The 16,580-nt window shown below is 37.4% G+C and overlaps 1 protein-coding gene across 8 annotated transcripts in view; it reads left to right on the top strand.

Moving 5' to 3' along the window:
• KIAA0825 (KIAA0825 ortholog) overlaps positions 1-16,580 on the top strand; it is a 473,030-nt gene that overhangs the window by 115,470 nt on the left and 340,980 nt on the right. The gene's annotated exons all lie outside the window — the stretch shown is intronic.

Here is a 16,580-nt window from a genome sequence, read left to right as displayed (position 1 = left end):
TTTAGAATTTTTCTTATGCACATATAAGAATTCATATTCGTAACTTTTAAAAATGAGATCAAACTAGACATATTGTCATGTAATGTGCATTTTTCACTTAATATTTTGTGACCACCTTCAATTTCAGTGCAATTGGGTCTGGCGTTCTTTTTAGCACTGCCATGATATTCTATAATATAGATGTTGCATAATTTATTTGTATATCACTAAGTTTAAATTGATCTTAATAGATTGTTGACTTGCTGGATTTAGAAAAATATTAATTTTTCTTCTCAAAAGCATTATATGCCCATTGTGATATAAACATATTAAATTAATGTGTGTATGTATGTATGTATGTGTATATGTACATATTTAAAGTGTATAATGTGAAAAGTATTAGGTCTTATTTACCTTACCTACCCTTAACCCTACCATCCTAAAGTAATCCCTGTTAATAGTTTGGTGTGTACCCTTACACAATAATGCACATACTGTACATGTACATTCTACAGATTCCTTTGCAATTTTTTTGACTTATATCACAGATCACTTTTGTATCAATACATATAGAATGATCTGCATTATTCTTTTTACAGGCTGCAAACTATGACATATGTATTATATGATTATATCATTATTCAGTCATTTAATTAACCATCTCACATTTATAGACATTAGGATTTTTCCAGTTTCTTTTCTTTGTATACTTGTGTATCTTTGAAAGTCTTATTCCTTGAAGTGATATTCCCGGACCAGAGAGTAAGCTAATTAAAATTTTGATACATATACTCAAATTGCCCTCCAAAACAAATATACCTTTAACTACCAATATTCAGAAGCATGAATATCTAGATACATTCATTGAGCATGAATATCTAGATAGATTCATCAAGTCATTAATTATGATTTTTTAAATGGGTTGAAATCCCTGTGCTCACCTGACCCCTCTTGCATCATCTTCTCATTGCTGCAAAAAGAAGCCTGGACAAAAGGCATGGGAGTGAAGCATGGCCACGTAGTGCTCAATGTCCTGTAGCTATTAGGAGCTTTGGAGTCAGACTTGTCTTTGTATTCCAGCTTTGCCACTTGGCAGTTATGTAACCTTGGATAGGTTGTTTTTCTTCTAGGAGTGCCTAGACATTTAATCTGGAATGGAGATGATAAAAATAAAACCTTCCTCATAGCATCTAAGTATTAATATGGCTATTACACATAGTATCTGGTACAAACCAGTTGCTGTATTATCTTTATTTAAAACATATACATATACAGACATATGTATACATTTATAGTATTGTACTGACGAGGTGACTTGCTGTCATATGTTAATGTGGTGTTCCCAAACATCAATATATAGCAAATGACTGCATATTTTTTTATTTTTAAATCAATGCACAATGAACACTTTGTTTTATCTTTAATGTGCCTCATATAATATTCTCTGAAAGTGCTACATTAATTTTTTTCCATTTAAAATAATAGTAGTGAAAGAGGTGGGTGCAGTGGCTCACGCCTGTAATCCCAGCACTTTCGGAGGCTGAGGTGGGTGGATCACCTGAGGTGAGGATAGTGAAACCATGTCTCTACTCAGAATACAAAAAATTAGCTGGGTGTGGTGGCGGGCACCTGTAATCCCAGCTACTAGGGAGGCTGATGCAGGGGAATCGCTTGAACCCGGGAGGCGGAGGTTGCAGTGAGCTGAGATCGAGCCATTGCACTACAGCCTGGGCAACAGCAGTGAAAGTCCATCACAAAAAATAATAATAGTAATGAAATAAGATGAAATTAAAATAATAAAGTATCCAGAGATCTCTTTTGTTTATTATGATGATTCCAACAGTCACTGTGTGTGAATGATTGCCAGATCCAGCTCCAGGACTGATCTCGCCCTGGAGATTCATACTTCTACAGCTAAATGCCTGTTTGTTTGGTCCCTGGGCTATTCTACAGGCACTCCAAACACCGCATGGATAAACCAGAACTCCTCACCATTCCCTGGATCCCCGCTTCTCTTCCCCAGTCTAAGTTAATGCTGCTAATAATCACTCACCCAGAAACTATGATTCATTCTCCCCTTCTGCCCTGCTCCTCACCATCAAAAGAATCACCAAGATTTTAAATTTTGCCTGACCACCTAAATATTTCCAAGTCTATCTCCTCTTCTCCATTTCTGCCATCAAGGCCTAATTTAGTGCTTTATCATCTCTTATTTGGACTTAATGTTAAAATACTTTTGTCTTGTTTTTTCATTGGTTTCTCTACGCTTATTCTTGCTTTCCTCTAAGACATCTGCCAAGTACACTTTACTCCCCTATTTAAAGCTCTTCAGTGGCTCCTCATCACTGTCATCATAAAGCTTCAGAGGCTAGGTTTTGGAAAGCAAGCCTTCCTTGACCTAGCACCTGCATTCTTTAGTCTCATCTCATGCCTCTCCCCACCTCATATTTTTCACTCTCCAGTAACACTGAACTGACAGAAAGCTCTGCTCATGATGTCGCGTGTGCCACCTCTTACTCTCTTCATTCCCTTCCTTGCCTAATTCCTGTTGATCCTTTATGACAGCTCATGTGTCATTTCTTCTAAGAAGCTTTCTCTGAGCTACAGCCCCTAATCCACGCTCCTACAGCATCTCCATATGCCTTTCTCAAAGCTTAGCATATTCTATTAACATATCTAATTAGGGATCTGTCTCCCCATATGGACTCTAAGCACCTTAAGGACAAGAATTATTTATTTTCTTCAGCGCCTAATTCACTGCCTAATATATGACAGGAGTTCAATGAGTATCTTCTTAACTGAACCATTTTCTTAAAATAAATCACTATCTGGAAGTTTAATAATCTGTATTGGTACTAGCCAGCCAAACAACTTATTAATTGAAACTCAACTATTTAAAAAATATTATGCTAAGATTAATGGGGATTCCAGAAAGTGTAAGACCCTTGGTCCCCCCCCGACCCCCAGATTGGGAAATAAAATATGAATATATGAAAAACTGCTGAAGTTACACAGACAAGCAGTTGCAGAGTTCTGAGAATAAAGCGATTCCAGGAAGTAGGGGTTCCTTCTAACTTCTGCCCAGGATGATCAAGATGAAATGGAACCGTGTTGGTTGCAGGGTGGGTAGGAGCTGAAGAAGCAGAAAACAAGAATTGATGAACAACAGTATTCACTTTCTGCTGTTTTCCCACAGTGTAGGGGGGAATGCTGGCTCAGAAATAGAATTTCAACATGAGGGATGTTCACAGCATGGAGAGTTTACTTAGAAGGCACAGAACAGAAAGAAAACCTGGGCCTTGTTTCTCAGGTCTTCTGGCTTCTTTCATCCTGTCACTCAACCCTGAGAGTTCCACATGATGTCTGATTCTGTAGCTCAGTCCCACTCTCCATCCCAGCTCCATCCTGGAGCAACTAATCATATTTCTTTTGAGGAAACTGCTTTGCCACGAGCAATTTTTTCTAAAGTTTGAAATCAGTTTAAAGCCTGATTTTATGTGGTGTCTTCAAGTGCCTTCAAATCTAGGAGGTAAAAGAAAAAGATGAACCCACAAAGCCATATGGGGAGAAAAACCTTATAAGACCATATTAAATTAATTACCAAGTGATTATTGTAAGACTTTAAATACATTAGGAATTCAGGGAAGGGAGATTTTAGTGTAAAGAAGGGCAAGCTAGAAAAACTTCATGAAGATTTGGACTCGAGTTTGGCTGTGAGTAGACCTTGCATAAGCAGAAGTAAAATGAAAGAGCTTCCCTTGCAGTCCAGACAGTACCAGCAGTAGAGATTACAGTGACTTATTGGAGATAGTGGAGAAAACTGTGACTGGCGCATAGGAGCTATCCTATAAATAATTAATGAAGCCATTAGCCAGGACTCTGAACTTAGAAGTGACATCTTTGTTCTTCCATTTCTCATCTCTGCTTCTTATGCAGAAAAGGGAAGGGTGTTAATTAAAAGAAGAATGTTGTAGATTACACAATAGAAGAAAGAGCTAAATAATTAAACAACAATTAAACCTCTGGAAGAATGGGCACCAGAGGATTCTGGAGACCTGAGCAACAGGATCTTAGCCTTCAACTTTAATCATCAATTGTTTTGGTTTCTCCCTATGTGATGACTTCACTCTGACCAGTTTCTCCACTCAGTGGGTACATGGCTCCTGGCAGTTTTTTGCTCATATCCTAACAGCTTCCTGGTACCTCAGTTTAGAGAGTCTCAGGGAAGGCTTCTGATTGGCCCAGGGATAAGCTTGTTATTAGAAGAGCAAAAGAAGTGCTGGGCATACAAAAACTAAGTCAAATAAAAAGTGGACAACTGAATGAATGACATGATATGATACCTACCCTAAGAACAGATTACAAGAGTCTTGAAAACCAGTCTTTGATGTTTAAATTACACCTGGTAGCTGTTAAAGTCTTTTGAGCAGAAAAATAACTTGATAGAAGTGTTTAAGAAATAGAACTTGTCCAGTTATGTGTAAGATTACCTAAATGGGGAGAAGGATATAAAGAAACCACCTAGAAGAATACTTCCCCCACCCCACTGCCTGGAAATTCTAGTGTGAATTTTAATGCGAGTTTATGCTGAGGTGAAGCCATAAACATTGAGAACAGGATGGCTAGGTGGGAATACAAAGCATTAACAGGGAAGCAACAGAGCAATTGCTCAGAGTGTGGTTTCTAAATCCACAGCAGCATCACCCGGAATAAGCTAGAAATGTGAACTCTCAGGTTCCTCCACTAACTCACTGAATCATAAACAGTGGGAGTGGGCCTGGCAATCTGTGTGTTAACAAGCTCACCAGGTGATTCTGATACATGCTAAAGTTTGATACCAACATAGTGTACTTTCAGCTGATTAGGTGGGTGTCCAAAAGTAATTGTGGTTTTTGCCATTAAAAGTTGAAAGTATGGATTATAGAGCCATTCAAGTCCTGGCTCTGTGACTTGTTTTTTATATTTTTTGTTTGTTTGTTTTACTTTGGGGCTCTGTGACTTATGAGTTTTGTGACCTTGAGCAATTTATTTAACTTTTTTGTGTCTTAGAGGTAAATTGTAGTATTCGTGCTTTCCACCTATTTATGCTAATTCTCTAATATAATTCTCTAATATAAATTACATAATGCTATAGTAAGCATTATATAATTATTTTCTGTCATTAACATTGATAGAACTTGGTGTTTGAGGGGACTACGCAAATGAAAGATGATTCTGGCTGAAGTGTGCATTGGCTCTCATTGGTGACCAAAAATTGTCCATGTTATTCCAAAATGAATCTCACAGATTGAAACTGTTCACATAAATCGCCTCCTGACCCCCATACTTTGTTCTTCATTTGATGTCATTGCTAGTTTTCTCAGAGTGGATTTACTTTGTCACTCACTAGTGAGTAACTTACTTTTTCTGACCCTCAGTTTCCTCATTTTGGTTTTAATTAAGATTGGAAACAACATATATAAAGTTCTTACCATATAGTATGTGTTCAGTAAATGGTAACTATTAATTAATGCCGTGGCAAATCCTATTAATCCCAATAGGGAAGGCCCCATGTTCAAGAGGCCGAAGAAGAGACTCAGAGCCAGCAAATGAGACATGGGATTTTATCAGGGGCTCACATATAGGGGAGAGAGTCCGGTGGCAGTGGGCTGGACAGGAAAACTGCAGCGGCTTGCAAACACCATGCTATTTATGTAGCATTTTCATTTAATACCCTCCCTGCTAACAACTTCCACCTGGCAACCTCCATTTAACCCAAAATTCGGGGCCTCAATCCCCTGTACAGTCTGGCCCGTGTTCCACGGGACAGGCTGGAGACTCAGATGTTTATCATAGATAAAGAATAAATCTTTGGCTTGGCGTTCAAACTCCAAATATGACTTTGCAGCCCCTTGGTGGCAGACATTCCACCTAGCTCAGAACACACATTCAGGTTCATCTGCCACATGGGTGCATTCGAAGGATATGGGTACATTATTGCTATAGGGTGCATTTACCCTACCATTACTCTTATCTCCATCATCCCACCCCCTGCTTTTTAACCAGTTTCTCCCTTTGTGTGTCAGTAATCTATAACTGTTCTCTGTTTTGCATTCTTTCTATTTGCTGAGGGCAGGGGTTGACAAACTTTTTCCTTAAAGGATAAATAGTAAATATTTTAGGCTTTGCAGCCCATAAGGTAGGTCCCTGTTTCAGCCACTTCACTTTGCCATTGTAGCGCAGAGTAGCCATAGATCAGTGGGGTGGTGTTTCAGTGATACTTTGTGGACACTGTAAGTTGAATTTTATGTAATTTTCACATGTCATGAAGTATTCTCCTTTTGATTTTTTTCTCCATCCGTTTACAAAGAGAAAAGCCATGTTTAGCTTGCCAACTGCACCAAAATAGGCTCTGGGCCAGATTTGCCCCATGAGCTGTCACATGCCAACCTCTCTTTGAGGGGACTGCCTCTCCCCTAGCCTCTCACCACCTTTCCCTTTTTCTCCCTTCTCACCTACTCTTGTCTTCCCTTCTTCATCACAACCCAGCCACCAATAACACTGGATCTAAAATGCAATCTAAGTGAATTTTTAAATATTTGTGTTTATTAAACAAAGCTTTATGTGTTATTACAATATAAAAATCAAATAAGTCTAAGATTTGTCTATATACTCAAAAACTAAGTTGCTTATTTTCACATGTATTTTCTATTGATTTTTTTCAGTTAAAGAATTCCCATGAAACAAACCATAAGTGAGCCCAGTATTAACCAGTTATATCAAAATAGGATGACAGTCAACTCCAGATATTTTCTGCAATTAGTTTCTTATCCAGACTTTTTTCAACACCGAGTTTTTCTTATGTATCGAGTGTAATGTCTTTCTTTTTGCCTGAACTAAAATAGTTAAAGAGAAGTAAATTTATTCTCATGAGCCTCAGATGGCCACAGGAGCTGATGGTGACTGGTGAGGTATGGCCCTCCTTAGTCACCCCACTCTGCTTTCAGATCTGACTCTGTACCTGTCTCCTGTCACTGCAGGTGATGCATGTCACATGGTGCCTTGTGCATGACAGGCACAAAGTAAATCTTTATTGAATTAAAAAGTGAAACCCACTTAAAGATGCTTTTTGTAGATCATAGGCCTTTGGAGGAAAAAGATAATGTCTGCCACCAAGGGGCTGCAAAGTCGTATTTGGAGTTTGAAGGCAATAGGATTTTACCCTTATGGCTGAATAACTATTGTTTAGGAGAGGAAGGCAGCTAAAAAGGTAAGATTAACTATAAAATTTACAAAGTGCCATCACACCTGAGACACGTCTTCTCTACCTCTCAGGCCTGCTCTACTCTTTTAGAATAATAAGCTCATGAGTACAGCTTTTCAGGTGGGCACTAGGGATTGCTATTTTCACCATGGCTATCTCTTTTCATATTCATTTTAACATACATTCGTGGGCATTATAATTTTCCTACCTGATAAAAAAGTGTGAAGAGAATGTTTTATTTTTCATTATAGAGGAGGAAAAACGTGCCACCTCTTTTACAAGGCTGTGATTCAGTTGGAAAGTGTATTAGGAAGCACACTCAGCAGATGTCTTAACTGAAATCCATCTTTTTGATGATGGCATTAATTTTATTTGAGTGCTAAATTTTTAAAATTAATTTTTAACATGTTATATTAAGAGCTGATAATGTAACTTCTCTGTCACAGCATATTCCTTTAAAAAATGAAATATAAATTCTCAGGTTCAATCTTAGGCTATAGTAAAAATGAATTGTTAACTGAGTTTTAAGTTTTTTCTACAGGTTAATTTTTGGTCATGATGCGAGAAAGTAACACATATGATAAGAGATATAATTAACTGAACTCTTGCAAAATTTGAGACTGAGAAAGGGATACTAGGAAGATATTTTCATTAATAATGTACGATTAGCATATAGTACTTAAAATTTAAAACCCATTTTATGACACTAGAGATGTCTTTTTATTAGGATGTTCCCTCAAAGTGTCAGCATATCTAAGTATTTACAACTGGGAGTTAAACCAGCATAAAACAAAAGTCAGCTGAAAAATATTCAGAAATTTGCCCTGAATACAGTTCTCAGTTTTGGCTGAATTCAAATGTAAGCCATTCTTTGATTAGCATCTTCAACTAACAGTGGCCTAAACTGGCCACATCAGTAGTTAGATATTCTCTCTCATGTTCTCAGTCAAAAAAAAAAAAAAAAAAAAAAAAGAAGGATTGAATATAGGAGAGGGACAAGTGTATTATACCCTTGGGAAATGAGCAAGAAGTCAGATTTCTTGCTAATGTAATACTGACAGGTTTTGCCAGAGAAGAGGGAATGGAGTGTGGGAGAATTTTGTTATCATTGAGCAGTAAGTTTAGGTAACATCCAGTGGAGCCAGCATTGGCCTGGGAATCATAAAAGGGTAAGAATAGAAGCAGTGTCTTTTCAGTTTTTCTCATTGACCCAGAAGAATAGCTTCAGGGTGACTCTATCTTCACCCTTTTTAGCCACTTAGGTTTCTCTTGGTATGTGAAACAAGAGGATATTTACTGTCTGGACCCCTCCAAAGGAAATAGAAAACCTCCCTGTCACGTGGGGCCTTTCAGTGGGTTGGGAGGAAATATTTCAAACCCAGGGGTTCTCTCTGTCTATACGTCTACCTCTCTTTAGATCATGATTACTACTCCTATCAATGGGTGCAAATTTTAGTGCAACAACTAGATCAGAGAAAGAAGGTATAAAAAATGCAGATATTGGCCGGGCGTGGTGACTCACCCCTGTAATCCCAGCACTTTGGGAGGCCGAGGCGGGCAGATCCCAAGGTCAGGAGATCGAGACCATCCTGGCTAACATGGTGAAACCCCGTCTCTACTAAAAATACAAAAAATTAGCTGGGCGTGGTGGCAGACGCCTGTAGTCCCAGACACTAGGGAGGCTGAGGCAGGAGAATGGCGTGAACCCGGGGGGGTGGAGCTTGCAGTGAGCTGAGATTGCGCCACTGCACTCCAGCCTGGGAGACAGAGGAAGACTCCGTCTCAACAACAACAACAACAAAAATGCAGATATTGTATGTACTAGCAATTCAGTCTCTCTAATACATATTTTGGTTGTCATGTACCTCTATGGAAGCAGTTGCCACTTTGTGCTAATCAGTGTATTTGTCTAAATTCCTGAAAGGGTGACACCATTAGTTATTTTTCAGTATATCACATCACCTTACCCAAGGCCTATATTGTAATAGGCTAAGAGAATTATCTATGTAAATGTGTTAAGATATTTAATTTTATGAAATGGGAAGAGTGATGAATTTCTGAGGTGGAAGCTGGAAAGCACTTATTCTTGCAAAGGGAAGTAGAAACTTCTAGAAACTACAGGTCTCTTGAATGAGAGGGAGATTTATAGGGTCTATTTCTGGTAAAGTCAGACCAGACCAAGGCAGAGGGCCTTAGCCAGATGATCAGTAGAACTCTAAGGCCTGAGAACCTCTTGGAATTATATGCAAAACATCCTTCTATGAACATAGATGCATAGCTTATATTAGATTCTAAAAGATGATGATCACATGCACATACACAAACAAAACCAGTGTTTTGAAGAACTGACGCCGTAAAGATGCAATGGAAGGTCTTGGAGTGGGGCTGCCATTCAACTTCATGAATGTTAACCTTAGAGATGGAGTCAATTAAATAACAGTTAATATTTAAAGTAGTTTATAGTGAAATAGGTCTCTGATATGGTGTTTATCATTATTTCTCTCCAAAATATTTCCTGTTAAAATTGTCATACAGTAATTAATGTGAAACTCATTTAGTATTTTACTAAAAGAAGCATGTTTACAATGGAGGGGGAGAAAGCCAATTAAAATAAGTTAAAAGCAGTTGATTTTGTCTCTAACACTCACTAATGATAACCCAAATGTACCATTTTGAAGCTATTCATTCATATAGGCACTGCGATGGATAATGGGAATGCAATCATGGGGAAAAAAGATCTCTGCCTATAAGGAGTTTAAAGTTTGAGAGACAACTTTCAAACTAACCATTGTAATGTGCCATGGTAAATGCTAAAATGAAGGGTTGTGCAAGGCAAAATAGGAAGGAGCATGGAGAACAAAACCCTGACCTGGCTTGGGGTCTGAGGGCAGGCTTCTCAGAGGAGATGAGACTAAAATCTAACGTTTGTATAGCAAGTACTACCTCCCAAGAACAGTTCTGTGTTAACTCGTATACCATTGAGACATAAAGAGACTAAGTAATTTGTCCGAAGTCATACTGGTAGTAGGGACAGTGCCCAGATTTGAAGCCAAGCCATCTGGCTACAGCTTCTGTGTGTTAGCCCCTCCGCTGTGCCACCTCTGTGCTTCGGGTAACAATGGTATAAATAAACATATGATAAAATTGGTGGTGGGGTGGCGACACCAGAAGTGGGGAAAGACAGAGAGAGGAGGAGGAGTCCAACTTTTAGCTTCTAAGAGTTAAATGTTTTCTAAATTCAAAGTCAGATTCATTTACATTCATGAGGCTCAGTTTCCTTAATAGTTCCTTCCCCATTCTCTCACCATTTAGAAGAGGGGTCCTGACACTTATCTGTGGGTTATCTGAATTTCCACATATTCAGCTTGTGTTGGGTTACATTTTCACTTAACTTCATAGATATTCATGTCATTCTTTTAATCATTTATTTACTCATTTATTCACTCAATTTATTTCAAAGTTTTACCTTGTGTATATTGGGTGGTACGTACGGAAGCCTCCTCAAAAGAGATGAGAAGTAAGAAATTCAGTTCTGCAAACTAAGGTGTAAATATTCCTTGTCGTACTTTTGCCCCAAATTCTTTTCTAGTCTTATAAATTCTCAAAATAAGTAAAAGTTATAACAATAACGCCTCAAGAAAAGGGGAAAAACAGTTTCAATTTCATCTTAGTGTTCATGACAAAAACAATGCTTGCAGGTCCTCCATGATTTTCTAGCTACTAGTGACACAGAAGGCCCTTTACAAACTCAGGATCATGGTGTTTGCGTTCTGTTCTTTCCCCTGCTGTGGCTCCATGGAACCGAGCATTTGAGGAGGCCCAGTGCTTCTTCAGACCACTGCTATCCATTTAGTGGGCTCTGGAGTCCCACTTCCTTTCAGGAAGTGACTTGGGTCCTGGGAGAAGTACTGCTTATTGTTTGTTCCTACGTGGTCCCTGCTGACTTCATATTATAATATTGTTTAAAAGTTTTCTTTACTGGAGCGAAGATCTTCCATTTGTATTATGTCATAAATTTCACCTGGAATAATAAGACTTTCAGTAGCTTTTGTGTGTCACCTCTTTTTACGTCGCTTGTCTGGTGGCACTGAGAATACCTCTTCACTGAAAATGGATCCATTTACAGTCAATAATAGGGTGGCTAATGTTCGTTTTTCTTGGGAAAACTGAAATGTGCACCTTTTATCCTATTATAGTGATCCTCCAGCTCCAGATTATCTGATTGTGTAGCTTCTCATTTTCTCTTGTATCTTACCACTATTATTAATAAGAATTCTGTTGCTAATAACTTTGGAAAATAATATGTGTGCTTGCAGCCACTACCTGTATTTTTATGGTTTGTCTGATTTAGCTGGACTTTGATATTTATTTCAAATTCTGCTTTGTTGCAGATCAAATGTGAGGAGACCTAATGTCCCTCTAGATTTATTTTCAATGTCCTAAATTTTGCTAGAAGAGAATGGGGTTAATACTTGAACTAGGTATAACTAACATTTAACACCTTTAAGTGTATAATCTGTAGTCTATATTCTTTATGTGTGATATGCCTATAGATATGTGTATGTGTATATGTCTAGACACATATCTATAATACCTATATATATATTTACAAATATATATAGACAGAGAAGAAGACTTTTTTAAAAATGTAGGATAACAGTTTTGTAAATATCTGCGCACCTTTTATGGTGAAATTTCTTTTTCCTAAAGTATATTTTATTTTTTTAACACACAAAAGTCATATTTTAGAAAAAATATTATCAATATACTCTTTCAAGTTCCCAACCCATCATTCTTTTATAGCCTTTTGCACATGCTTTCTATTTTGGAAGTAATCTTCAAATTTATTTTGTCAAGCAGAATACTATAAGGAATGTTTATAGAATATTGTAAATATTTATTTATGAACTTAAAAACATCTGTAATTATTTATTGTTTTAAAGAATACATTTTAGGTTTTGGTATAAAATCTTACTTTGTTCTGGCCTGAACCTAACTATTTCTAGGATCGATGGGATTTCATTCACTTTGTTTTTTTAATCAGTGTTTTGAGTACCTACTTTGTATGAGATTATGCTGAGTTCTGTGATACTATGGCAAATAAGCTGGATATAGTCTTTGGCCTCATGGAAATCATTTTACACTTGTGTTGACTGTGTCTAAGGAACTTCAACTATTCTTTAGCTTTTTTTTCCTAACAGCAGTTCTTCTTTTGCCCAGGGCAAATATGTAGGCTATATTCTTAGAAATGTCCTACAGATGTTCCATACTTCTTCTAAAAGTAAAAAAGTCATAAATTTCTTGACATGGAAAAAGTGGATAAAAACAATGCCTGCAGGTCCTCCATGATTTTCTAGCTACTAGTTAGACTTCCTTTTTTTTTTTGAGACAGAGTCTCTCTCTGTGTCACTCAGGCTGGAGTGCAATGGCATGATCTCGGCTCACTGCAACCTCTGCCTCCCGATTTCAAGTGATTCTCATGCCTCAGCCTCCTAAGTAGCTGAGACTACAGGTGCACACCACCACGCCTGGCTAATTTTTGTATTATTAGTAGAGACAGGGTTTCGCCATGTTGGCCAGGCTGATCTCGAACTCCTGACCTCAGGTGATCCACCCACCTCAGCCTCCCAAAGTGCTGGGATTACAGTTGTGAGCCACCATGCCTAGCCAAAAAAGTGGAGTTTGTTTTGTTTTTTTTTTAAGTCACTGGTGTTTTATGCAATAGCAACTTTTTGGTTGACTTCTGAGACCCAAATCTAGTTTTTTTGGTGCTTAGAGAGTGATTTTTAACCTACAAGGGTATTTATCTAAAGCTCATGAACCCCTCAGACAGGAATCTCAAACTCCAGCATACAAAAGACTCACTTGGGACACTTGATTAAAAGTAATATTTCTGGGCTTCATCCCGTAGAGATGCTGATTCATTAATTCTGGAGAAGATCCAGAAATTTGCATTTTTAATGCTACAGAAGATCCTGAACCATACTGCCCTGTGAGAGCCAAAGATGGACTTCAGGTGGTTCTGTTTAGCCTTCACACTGTGACTACATGAATTGAATTCAATGAGAAGGTCTAGGAGGCTTTAGAAGACTTTTCTTAGTTTCTTAAAGGGGTCTGCAAAAATACTGTGATAATGTTAGAAGCAGTGGTTTACAAGTGGAAGAGGGTACTGGTAAAGTCATCCATACAACCAACAACAAGAACCCGCAGCAAAAGGTCTAACAATGAAAGGAAAATCTATAAAGCAGATATAAATACTCAAGTTGTAGAGGAATCCAGAGCAGTGTCCCCCACACAGCTGTTTCTGAGAATATCTCAGAAGTGAGTAGATCTGTGTTGATAAACTGGTGTTCATTGCTCGAAAAAGTTTGAGAAACACTAAGTTTAGAAAGTTATTACTTTATTATGGCAGGAAATAGAGACTTTAATATACTAATTAGCTTTGTGAATTACTTTAAGAAGAATTCAGTATGTAGTATTTCCCAAGCTTATTTGGTCATAGAACCCTTTTCATATAATCTAAAATGAAAGCAATTTGAGAAATGCCCTTTAACAGAGGGACAAACATTAGTCCCTGAGTGTGGCATAGAAATAAATAACTTTCATTATAACTCTATCATGAAGAAAAATTTACATTGTTTTAAATACACTAAATAATAAAGCAGAATATTTTATATTGCCTATTAGAAAAATTCTTATTAAAATTATATATAAAGAAAAAACCCTCAACTATCTCCTCATTATTTACGTGGGCTTACTCATCTAGTTGATGGTAAATTAAATACTTTCTCTAAAATGAAAATTTAATTTTATCTTTATAATATTTTGGTGATTTAGGAGAACTGTGTATTTCCTAAGAATCATAGAGCTCATCATAGCCAAATAATAGTTATTATGTCAGATATTTTACAGCAATGGTTAGCAGCAGGCCAAACAGAGTTGCCTGTGTGTAAACATGTATGTCCAAAACTTTGAAGCACAACAGTTCCATAGTGATTGAAATAAATAAATAAAGGCCAGTTTGGCTTAGTGGGGGAAGAAGAACTCCTGGATTGACTGTATCCAAAAAGTTTTCAGAAGGGCGCCGTGGCTCACGCCTGTAATCGCAGCACTTTGGGAGGCCGAGGAGGGCCAGCCTGGGCAACATGGAGAAATACCGTCTCTACTAAAAACACAAAAATTAGCCGGGTTTGGTGGCAGGTGCCTGTAATCCCAGCTACTCAGGAGGCTGAGGCAGGAGAATTGTTTTAACCCGGGAGGTAGAAGTTGCAGTGAGCCGAGATGGAGCCATTTTTTTGTTTTGTTTTGTTTTGTTTTTGAGACAGGGTCCCACTCTGTGGCCCAGGTTGGAGTGCAGTGGTGCAATCTCGGCTCACTGCAGCTCCACTTTCCGGGCTCAGGTGATCCTCCCACCTCAGCCTCCTGAGTAGCTGGAACTACAGGCTCACGCCACTATGCCCAGCTAATTTGTTTGTTTGTTTGTTTTGGTATTTTTTGTAGAGATGGGGTTTGCCATGTTGCCCAGGCTGGCAGATAATGTTTTCTGGAGAGGTAACTTAGAGGGGAGGAGCAAACAAATAATACTGAAAAATGCGGGAAGGAGATTAATTTAGCAAAGGAGATGGTCAAAGGAATTTCTGCTGGGAGAAACTCTTTCCTAATTTTGTTAACGATAAGAGTTTAAGGGACAGAGAAACATATGCTTAGGCAGATAGAAATCATGAGTGAAGGTGTGATGATTAGGACACTAGTCCTATGAGATACTGTGAGGTAAAATAAGTCAAATAAGTTTGGGAAATGCTACTTCATCCTTTGTGCTTAATTTTGCTTTAATTGGCCTTTCACAAAATGAATTTATCACAGAATTATTTTCCCCATAAATTGAGAACCTGTACAATACCCCTTGGGAGAACACTGAGCTGATAGTAATAGAAAATAAGGACTACTAATTAATGGGCAGCTCCCATAATCATTGGTTGTTTGGGACAAAAAAATGATCAGATTTAGGTCATATATTTCATTCTGTCCTCTTACATTATTTAGTTATAAAGATTCACTGAATTAAAAGAAGATTTACCTTTCACGATTGTTATATTCCTGGAATACAAGATTCTTCTAAATCCAGGTCATGAAAGTAAGACCTTTTCATCTAGAATCCTCAGACCTCGCATAATTTTCAGCAAGTAGCAAGCACTCTTATATAATTTTGACTCTTAAAGATTCTTCATGTGGTGTTTCTTTGCTTACTTTATAAACATTCACAAGACTTCCAATTTGGAATTGAGCCAGATAAAGACTTCTTAAACATGCTTAATTTCTAGTGAAACTATTGAGCGGCCTTTCCTAGTAAAGAATTAGGAGGGATTCTTAAAGCCTTTGAAAATTTGGTTTATAAACATTTTAGGTCCAAAAGGAAATTTAAGGTTTAGAAGGTTAAAATAGCCACTCATCTACATAAGCAAAGCTTAAGATAAGTCAAATAGATCAAATGGGAATCAAGTACCAACTAAATAAAACATAATATATGTGTTCTCTTTTCATTTTGGGGCATAATATTTCTGGCAAAGCCTTAGTTGTATATGCTGCCTATATATACTTGTGTTCTCTAACATGCCCATAGAAGAACAGTAGATGTGAGTTAGATTTTCATGTATATTGGGCTAACGTCAACTTAGAGATGAAACAGAGTTTTTGTATTTACTTGCAGATTTTTTAAAACCTTTTTACTGTTTCAGAACAGTACTAAATTTTACAGTCTAAGTTGGTAGACAGCTCTTTCTCATAGTACCTGCGAAGAGATCATGACATTTTTGGTCCTCAGTGAAAGACTATTATAGGACTACAAGTTTGATGCTAACATTTTAAAGTTTCACTGAAGTGAAGTGGAATAGCCATAAAATTGTTAGATTTCTGGAATCTTCCTTCTACCATCCATGTGATGAAGGTAATCTTTTTTCCCATGGAATTGCCAGACCCTATACAGTTTTTGAATAGCACTTGTATTTTGTCTCCAAAGGCATTTTGTGCTAAGTTTGTAGGAGTTTACAAATTTTCCAATTTACGATTAAGCTTCAAGCTGTCTCTTAAATATGTTTTAAGAAAAGGCATTAATAGAGAAAGGATTCTTTTAAATCCTTTAAAACTTGGTCAAAAAGACCATTTAGTGATGTAATCTAAAATGAAAGCAACAAATTGGAGTTAAGAACATGAAATAAGTGAATTATTCTCCATACTCTTAAAGAGTATAAAGGGATTTTATTATCATATTAAAATGATAGTGTGACTTTACTAGTAGCATAATTATAAGAGGGCAAAAAAACAACCTTTAAGTTGTATTGTTCTTACGCAAATAATAGAT

Source organism: Gorilla gorilla, chromosome 4 (genome assembly GCF_029281585.2).
Source record: "Gorilla gorilla gorilla isolate KB3781 chromosome 4, NHGRI_mGorGor1-v2.1_pri, whole genome shotgun sequence".
In the NCBI taxonomy this organism is placed as follows: Eukaryota; Metazoa; Chordata; class Mammalia; order Primates; family Hominidae; genus Gorilla; species Gorilla gorilla.
This window is presented reverse-complemented; position numbering and strand designations above follow the sequence as displayed.